An 8,428-nucleotide genomic window follows, 5' to 3' on the forward strand; every position below is an offset into this window, starting at 1 on the left:
TCTTCTCAGTTCCAGAGTAAAAATTTAAAGTAGCAATAATTCCAGACATAATAATGGTAACAAAAAACATAGTTTAAAGTTAATAGTTAAAAGGCTTATATTGTCTAATTAGACTTTTTAAAAACCTAGGTACTTGCTATTCAAAAGAGATACACTGAAAGCATAAGGATAGAGAAAAGCAGGATATGAAATGGTGGAAAAGCTATATTAGGCAAATATAATTTTTTAAAAAGCAAGTATCAGTATCAGATGAATAAGTTTAAAGAGGAAAAGCATTAATAGATAGAATATATAGAATATAATTCTATGTGTAGAAAAACATGTTATATATATATATTTATAATATGATATTACTTACATCATTACAGAATGATAAAATGGTATATTTCACCAGGAAGAGCTAACAATTAAAACTTGTATACACTTAATAAAATGTTATAAAATATACATTGTTAAATTGATGGAACACAGGGAAAAAGTGACAATCCAACAACAGAGATTTCAGTACAGTTCTTTCAATCTTTGATAATAAAGTAATAAAAAATTAGTATCAATGCAGATATTAACCACATAATTTACAAGCTGGATATAAGGGACATATATAAAACACTGCAACCAATAATTAGTGAAGTAGCCTTTTTTTCCCCTCCAACACACAGGAACATTTTCAAAAGCTAATAATAAACTAGGATACTACAGGACATCACACTTCAGGATCACAATGCAATTAAGTAGAAATTAATAACAAATATACATTTGTTATTAATAAAAATATACAAATACCTAAAAAACTTGTGTGTCAAGGAGTGACTTATACTAGAAATCTAAAATTCTTAAAACTGAAAAATAATAAAAAAAATACTTTATACCAAAACTTCTGGGATAAAGCAAAAAAGGCAAACAGGGAAGTTTTTATTATTAAAAACATAAATTACAAAACAAAGACTTAAAATAAATAACCTGAGTATACAACCTAGAAACTTAAGAAAATAAAGTAAACCAAGAAAGTAGAAAAATGAGGAAATAAATATGAGCAGAAATTAATGAAATATAAATTCTATAGACAGAATCCACAATGCCAAAGGTTGGTTATTTAATAAGACTAACAAAATAGAGAAATATCTGCCAGATTTATGGCAGGGAATGTGGTGGGGGTGGTAAAAGCACAAATAAACAACATTAGGAATTTTTAGAAAACATTTACAGATGGGGGTGAGATTAAAAAGATACAAAACATTATGAGCAACTTAATGCCAACAAATTTGAAAACAGAAAAAAATGACAAATTTCTAGAAAAATACATCTTATCAGAACTTATTTAAGAAAAATAGAAAGTCTGAATAATCCTCTAACCAGGAAATAAACCAGAACAGTAGTTACAAAATATTATCCTGAAACAAACACAAGGTCTAGATCTATTTACAAGTTAAATCCATAAAATTGACAAGAAACAGATTATGGAAGCAAAAATTCTAAATAAAATATTAGCAACTCAAATCCAACACTGTTTGTAAAAGATAAAACATGAACAAGTTGGATCTATCCTTGAAATGTAAGGCTGAATGTACAAAGCTCATAGCTATAGGTTATGATCTTACTCTAGCTATGATGTAGTTGGTCGCTGGCATTATTACCTAGGCCTCCCTCCCACCTTCAAGACACACAGGAGCAGCTACCAAAACTTGTTGCAACTGCAATAACTACTCACTCAAGCTAAGTAAGCCAAGTCTTCTGACTATTAGACCTAGAATCCAACCTCCTCAAAAACACTGAAACTAAATCTGCCATTATTCTTAATACTGCATTCAACAGAGTCAATCATCTAAAATGTAAGCTCCCCCACCTCTTCCCACTCCCAGCTTGCCCTTTGCCACAACACTCTACTGCACAATCATCCCCATGATAGTCTGTGCTTTCTTGCTTTCTAATATTAGCACACTTCCCCTTATTTTCAACCTCTTCTCCAAGCATTCCTTCCAGATTTTTGCCATCACTGAAACCTAGCTCTACAGAAGGAACATTTTCTCTTTATAGCCTTCAAGTGGTGATTGTGTATTATTTCATAATTCAGACATCATTATTGACACTCCCCTTTGTTCCAGATCATTATTCTCAGTGGCTTCTACAAAAATATTATGTATCTTTTATGCTTATGCTATCTGTGTATAGCACTTTTTTCCCATCCTTGTGACTGTCCACTATTGACCTTCTAATCATTTTCCTTCACTTATCAAAAATTGGACACTTAACTCACACAGTCTTCCTTTATGCTTCAAATCCTATCATTATGCTGGGTATCGTTATTCCAGCAGACAATCCATCCATAATCTGGACTCTCTGTTCCTTGACCCCCTCATCTCTTGACCTTCAATAACCTTCTACTACACCTCAGCCACTCACTTCCTTTGCTATCACATATGTGTTCTTTTTTCTCAAATCAGTATTCCAAGAATTCTTACTCACTTGTGGACTACTACCAAAATTTGGGATTTTGATTCTTTGATTTCTTCTAGACCTCCACTGCATTGATCCCTAAAGGCCATTAGCCACCTGTGCTATAGAGTCTATCTTCTCCCATCTTCTCAGGAATCTTACATTCATGTTTGCTTAGTTCTGTGCAATCCTCCTATCTAGTTTCTACATACTCAATCATTCCCTTTCATCAGTATCTTTCCTTTAATATGCACACACCCTACTAACCATTATTTAGCAAGTCACTTTCCTGAACCTCAGTTTCTGAATTGTTTAAAAGAGCACAATAAAAATGAAAGTAACTTGTAAATTGTAAGGTATTAGTTAATCAGAGTTAGTTTAAGGTTAGAATTTGTTGCAACTTGGGATGAAAGGAATTAACTGATTTTCTAAGGTTTTATGGTTTTTTATTTTGCAGATCAAGGGATATAACTCAATTCTCCATAATCATTAGCTATTTATAATTAAAAAGTATAAAATATTCTCAATAGTGCTAACTTGAAAGCATAGAAAAAAATCTATAAAAATTATGTTGGGTATTTTTGTTTAGACATAGATATTGCAGTCTAGCATCTTAGCTTCTTGAGATTCAGAATTTTAATCACAGGGTTAGGAGTCTGGCACACCTACAACTAAATTGGATTTGCCTAAAATAGAATCTAAGACCTGATTAGACTACCTCATCCCTATCATTAAGTTCCCCTCCACAGTTCTTTAAACAAAAGATCTCCTTAACAAATTGAGCAAATTGAGTAAAGGATTTATTTCTAAAATATCAAGTCTTTTTAATTGAGAATTTTTGTACAGGGCTCTTTTGGGATCAGAATTTCAAAAGTTCCACAGTACAATATAAAATCTAGCTTCATTTAATGGTGCTAAGTATGCAAAATATTTATAAAATATCTTTACAAAGATGAAAAAAGAAGAAATAATCTATTTCTGATTATTGAAAAAAGATAATAGGTATTTACTCAAATATCTACTCTTCTTATGTGTCTGTGGGACAATACTTAATCAATGTGTTAAGTTTCAACTGTATTCATCAAATTTGGACCTATTCAACCAATATTTGCCCTGCTTATCACACAAGAATGTTTTTAAAATCCAATGAGATAATGAATGTGAAAACAAAATGGCAAAGGCAGAGACAACCTACTATTACTTCTAACTCCACTGTTATCCTTTGTCCTTAATAACAATAAATCAAAATCTATTAAAATACTAATTTACCTTTTAATAGGTTATAAATTTCATGAAAACTGATTGACTACCTTTGGTGAATATTCATTAATATACTTGAGAGTCCCAACATAATTATTTATTAGGTTAAAGTCAGAAATCAAGAACTATTTACTAGATATTTACTGTGCATTGGTTAATTTATATTTAGATGAATCCTTTAGTTAAGAATCAAGAAACATAATCAACTTGGAATAGAGCTTGACTGCTCCCAACTATGTGGGTAATATAGTTATGAATGTATTGACTGTTAAGCACTGTAGAAGTAGGTAAAAGGGAAAGACATTTTATTTGTCCACAGAAATGTCACAGAAGAAAGGAGGAAGACAGAAGCACTACACTAAAAGGCAGACTGGGATAAGGTTAACATGTGGGTTTTTCTTTTAGAATAGTAATAATAACCATTTCCTTAGGTAACTCCTTTGTCTCTTCTTTCTCCTGTATAGGCTTACCTCGTTTTATTCTACATTCCTTTATTGTGTTTCACACTTTTCCAACAACATTTTGTTGGAAAGACATTTTCCAACAATTGTCTATACCACATTTTAGTAATTCTCACAATATTTTAAAATTTTTCATTATTATTATTTATGTTATGGTGATCTGTGACAGTGATCTTTGAGGTTACTATTCTAATTGTATTGGGGCACCATGAACCATGCCCATATAAGACAGCAAACTTAATAAAGTTGTGTGTGTTCTGACTACTCCACTGACCAGCCATTCCCCCGTCTCTCTTCCTCTCCTCTGGTCTCCCCGATACATCACAAAACTGAAATTAGGCCAATTAATAACCCTACAATGGCTTCTCAGGTTTCAAGTGAAAGGAAGACACCCATGTCTCTCCCTTTAAATCAAAAGTTAGATATGATTAAGTTTAGTGAGGAAGACATGATGAAAGCCAAGACAGGCTGAAAGCTGGGCCTCTTGCTCCAAACAGCCAAATTGTGAGTACAGAGGAAAAGTTCTTGAAGGAAATTAAAAGTGCTACTCCTGTGAACACATGAATAAGAAAGTGAAACAGCCTTATTGTTGATATGGAACAAATCTGAGTGATCTGGATAAACTAGACAAAGTATCCCCTTAAGTCAAAGCCTACGTCAGGGCAAATCTCTAACTCTCTCCAATTCTGTGAAGGCTAAGAGAAGTGGAGAAGCTGCAGAAGAAAAGTTTGAAGGTAGCAGAGGTTGGTTCATGAAGTTTAAGGAAAAAAGCCTTCTCCATAACACACAAGTGCAAGGTGAAGCAGCAAGCGCTGAGGTAGACACTGCAGGAAGTTACCCAGAAAATCTAGCTCAGTAATTGATTGAAGGTGACTACTCTAAACAATAGATTTTCTTTTTTTGAGACAGAGTCTCACTTTGTTGCCCAGGCTAGAGTGAGTGCCGTGGCGTCAGCCTAGCTCACAGCAACCTCAAACTCCTGGGCTCAAGCGATCCTCCTGCCTCAGCCTCCCGAGTAGCTGGGACTACAGGCATGCGCCACTATGCCCGGCTAATTTTTCTATATATATATTTTTAGTTGTCCATATAATTTTTTTCTATTTTTAGTAGAGACGGGGTCTCGCTCTTGCTCAGGCTGGTCTCGAACTCCTGACCTTGAGCGATCCACCCGCCTCGGCCTCCCAGAGTGCTAGGATTACAGGCGTGAGCCACCGCGCCCGGCCCCAACAATAGATTTTCAATGTAAATGAAACAGCCTTATATTGGAAGAAGATGCCATCTAGGACTTTTATAGATAAAGAGGAGAAGTCAATGTCTGGCTTCAAACCTTCAAAGTACAGGGTGGACTCTCTTGTTAGGGTCTAATGCAGTTGGTGACTCTAACTTAAAACCAATGCTCGTTTACCATTCTGAAAATCATAGGGCTCTTAAGAATTATGCTAAATCTATTGCACCTGTGTTATATCAATGAACCACAAAGCCTGGATGACAGCACATCTGTTTAGTACATGGTTTACTGAATATTTTAAGCCTACTATTAAGACCTACTGCTCAGAAAAAAAGATTCCTTTCAAAATATTACTTCTCATTGACAAGGCACCTGGTCACTGAAGAGCACTCATGGAAATGTACAGTACAAGGAGATTAATGTTTTCATTCCTGCTAACACAACTTCCATTCTGCAGCCCATGGATCAAGGAGTAATCTTGAATTTTGAGTTTTATTATTTAAGAAATAAATTTCATAAGGGGATAGCTGCCATAGATAGTGATTCCTCTGATGAATCTGGGCACAGTAAATAAATAAACTGAAAACTAGCATAGAAGGAACACATCTCAGAACATAAAAGCCATATATGACAAATCTACAGCCAACATCATACTAAATGGGAAAAAGTTGAAAGCATTCCCCCTAAGAACTGGAACAAGACAGGGATCCCCACTGCCACCACTTCTATTCAACACAGTGCTGGAAGTCAGGCAGGGGTGGGGAAGCTGCAGCCTTCTGATTTCAAGATCAGTCTTTTTTATGCACCTAAGGAGACAAGAAAAGCTTCACCTGTCTCTGTTGTACCTCTTTTAATAAAAGGATTTGTTCTGTAAAATTTGGATTCAGTCAAAAGGTCACATTTAAGGACCTAGAAGGCCACAGGTTTCCCACCCCTGACACATGAAGAACAATCAGATAAGCTGTCAACATGTGGATGCGCTGTCCTGTATGTTACAACCTTTAGAAATTGAAGCCCCAGCCAACATCATGTGGAGCAGAAGAACCATCTGAGTCAGCTAAGCCCCATCTATGCACAGAATCATGAGAGTTAATAAAATGGTTAAGCCACTAAGTTTTGAGATCATTTGTTATGGAGCAAAAGCTAGCCAAAATAGAAACTGGTACCTAGAAATAGGGGGCTGTTGGGCTAAAACCAAAACATGTAGACTTAATTTTGGAACTGAGAAGGGGATGGAGACAGTGGTGGAGGCTAGAAGAACAAGGAGGAAATTGAGAGGCAACACTTTCACCTGCAGTAACGTAAAAGGTAGAACTAGTAAGCTTGCGGAGATTGTTGAAGTGCAGAAGTAACCTAATAAATCTGCAGATCTAGCCAAGGAGATTTCCAGGCAGAACACTGAAAATACTACATTGATTTCTTCTAGCTGCCTATCATCAAATACGAAAAGAGAGAAATGAACTAAGTAAGAAACTTCTCAGTTATGGAGCAAAATCTATAGAAAATATAAAAAGTCCAGAACATCTTTTCCAGCCAAAGGAAGTTCTCAAGGAAGAAATCATATTAGGGCAAAGATCAAATCCAGGGAACTCTTAGTAAACCACACAATCAAGATAATTTAGGATAAAGTGTGCAGTTGTAATATCCTTTAAGACTTATGAAACATTTAAGCTAGTGCCTCCTAGACCTATTAGACAAAAAGACTTCTAAGAATCTTATGGACACACGTTATATATAGACCATTCAGCTAGACAATGAAAATCTAAGACTGTTAAGGGTGCTATCCCTCAACATCCTAACTCTCAGCTCAAATTAGAGAAAGGCTTGAAGAGATTTGTGGTATGCCTTTTTTCTAATGAAGTGGATTATAATTTGAGTCAAAGGAAATGGAAGGTGTTTTTAAAGGAATTACATCAGCTTATATTAAAAAGGCAGAGTTAGTTTAAAATGAAGAGACTGCTGGGCCATCAATCCCCCAAAATCAGAAAGCAGTTTGAGAAAAGTTACTCAGCTTCAAACGTAAGCCATTTCTCATGGAAAAGTGTGATTCAGAGGAAAGAGCCAAGATCTCATGGAGAAGAGCCAGGAGCTGACAACCACTCTCAGGGAAGAATTAGGCTCTAATCGACGTACATTCTCTGCTCCTAGAATCATGAGGAATTAGAAACATGTGCCCAACTGGAGTTCAGAGTTGCTATGGACCATTCACTGCTATGCACCTCTCATTTTCTCTCTTTTTGAACAAGAGTGTGTATTGCCTGACTCAACATTGTATTCTGGGTGAATAAAGGGAAGAAAACTCGTCTTTAGTTTCATGCATTTTTAGAGAGGAATTGCAGTAAAGGTGCCTCATATGTACCTGAAACTGATTTAGATGATGAGATTCTGGGCCTTGAGGTTGGACCTGATGCCATATTGAGACTCTAAGGTTTCTTGGTAGGTGGTTTGTGTATTTTCCTCATGTCAGGAATATGAATTACTATGGCCAGGTATATTATAATAACTAATCACTGAAAATTGCTGTCATCAATCTCTTTCCTTCTTGTATATGCATGCCCCTTCTCCATCCAAGAGGTAAAGGGTTGTTTTGTTTTTTTCCTTATTTAATCTGGCTGGCCCTGTGGATTATTTTGACCACCACAATGCAGCAGAAATGATGTTCTGGGACTTCCAAGCCAGGGCCCCAAGAAGATTCAGCTTTTATATTCCTCTTCTTGGAATGCTCACATAGGATGCTACTTCTTGGATCCCAGGCACCTCATTGAAAAACTCCAAGCCACATGAAGATGCCACATAGAGAATTGAAGTGTGGTAGCTGAGTTCTCAGCTGATAGTCACTGTAACTAACATGTGAATGGGCTGTTTTGGCTGTTTCAAGCACAAACAAGCCCGTAGGTAACTGCAGCCCCATCCACCATTATATGGCGAACCCAACTGATTCCTGTCAACTTACAGAATTGTGAAAAAAGTGAAATGGTTGTCATTTTGAGCCAATTAAGTTTGGAGGTGGTTTTTCATAGAGAACCAAAACATGTTTCATGTATTC

Source organism: Eulemur rufifrons, chromosome 27, assembly GCF_041146395.1.
Source record: "Eulemur rufifrons isolate Redbay chromosome 27, OSU_ERuf_1, whole genome shotgun sequence".
NCBI classification, from domain to species: domain Eukaryota; kingdom Metazoa; phylum Chordata; class Mammalia; order Primates; family Lemuridae; genus Eulemur; species Eulemur rufifrons.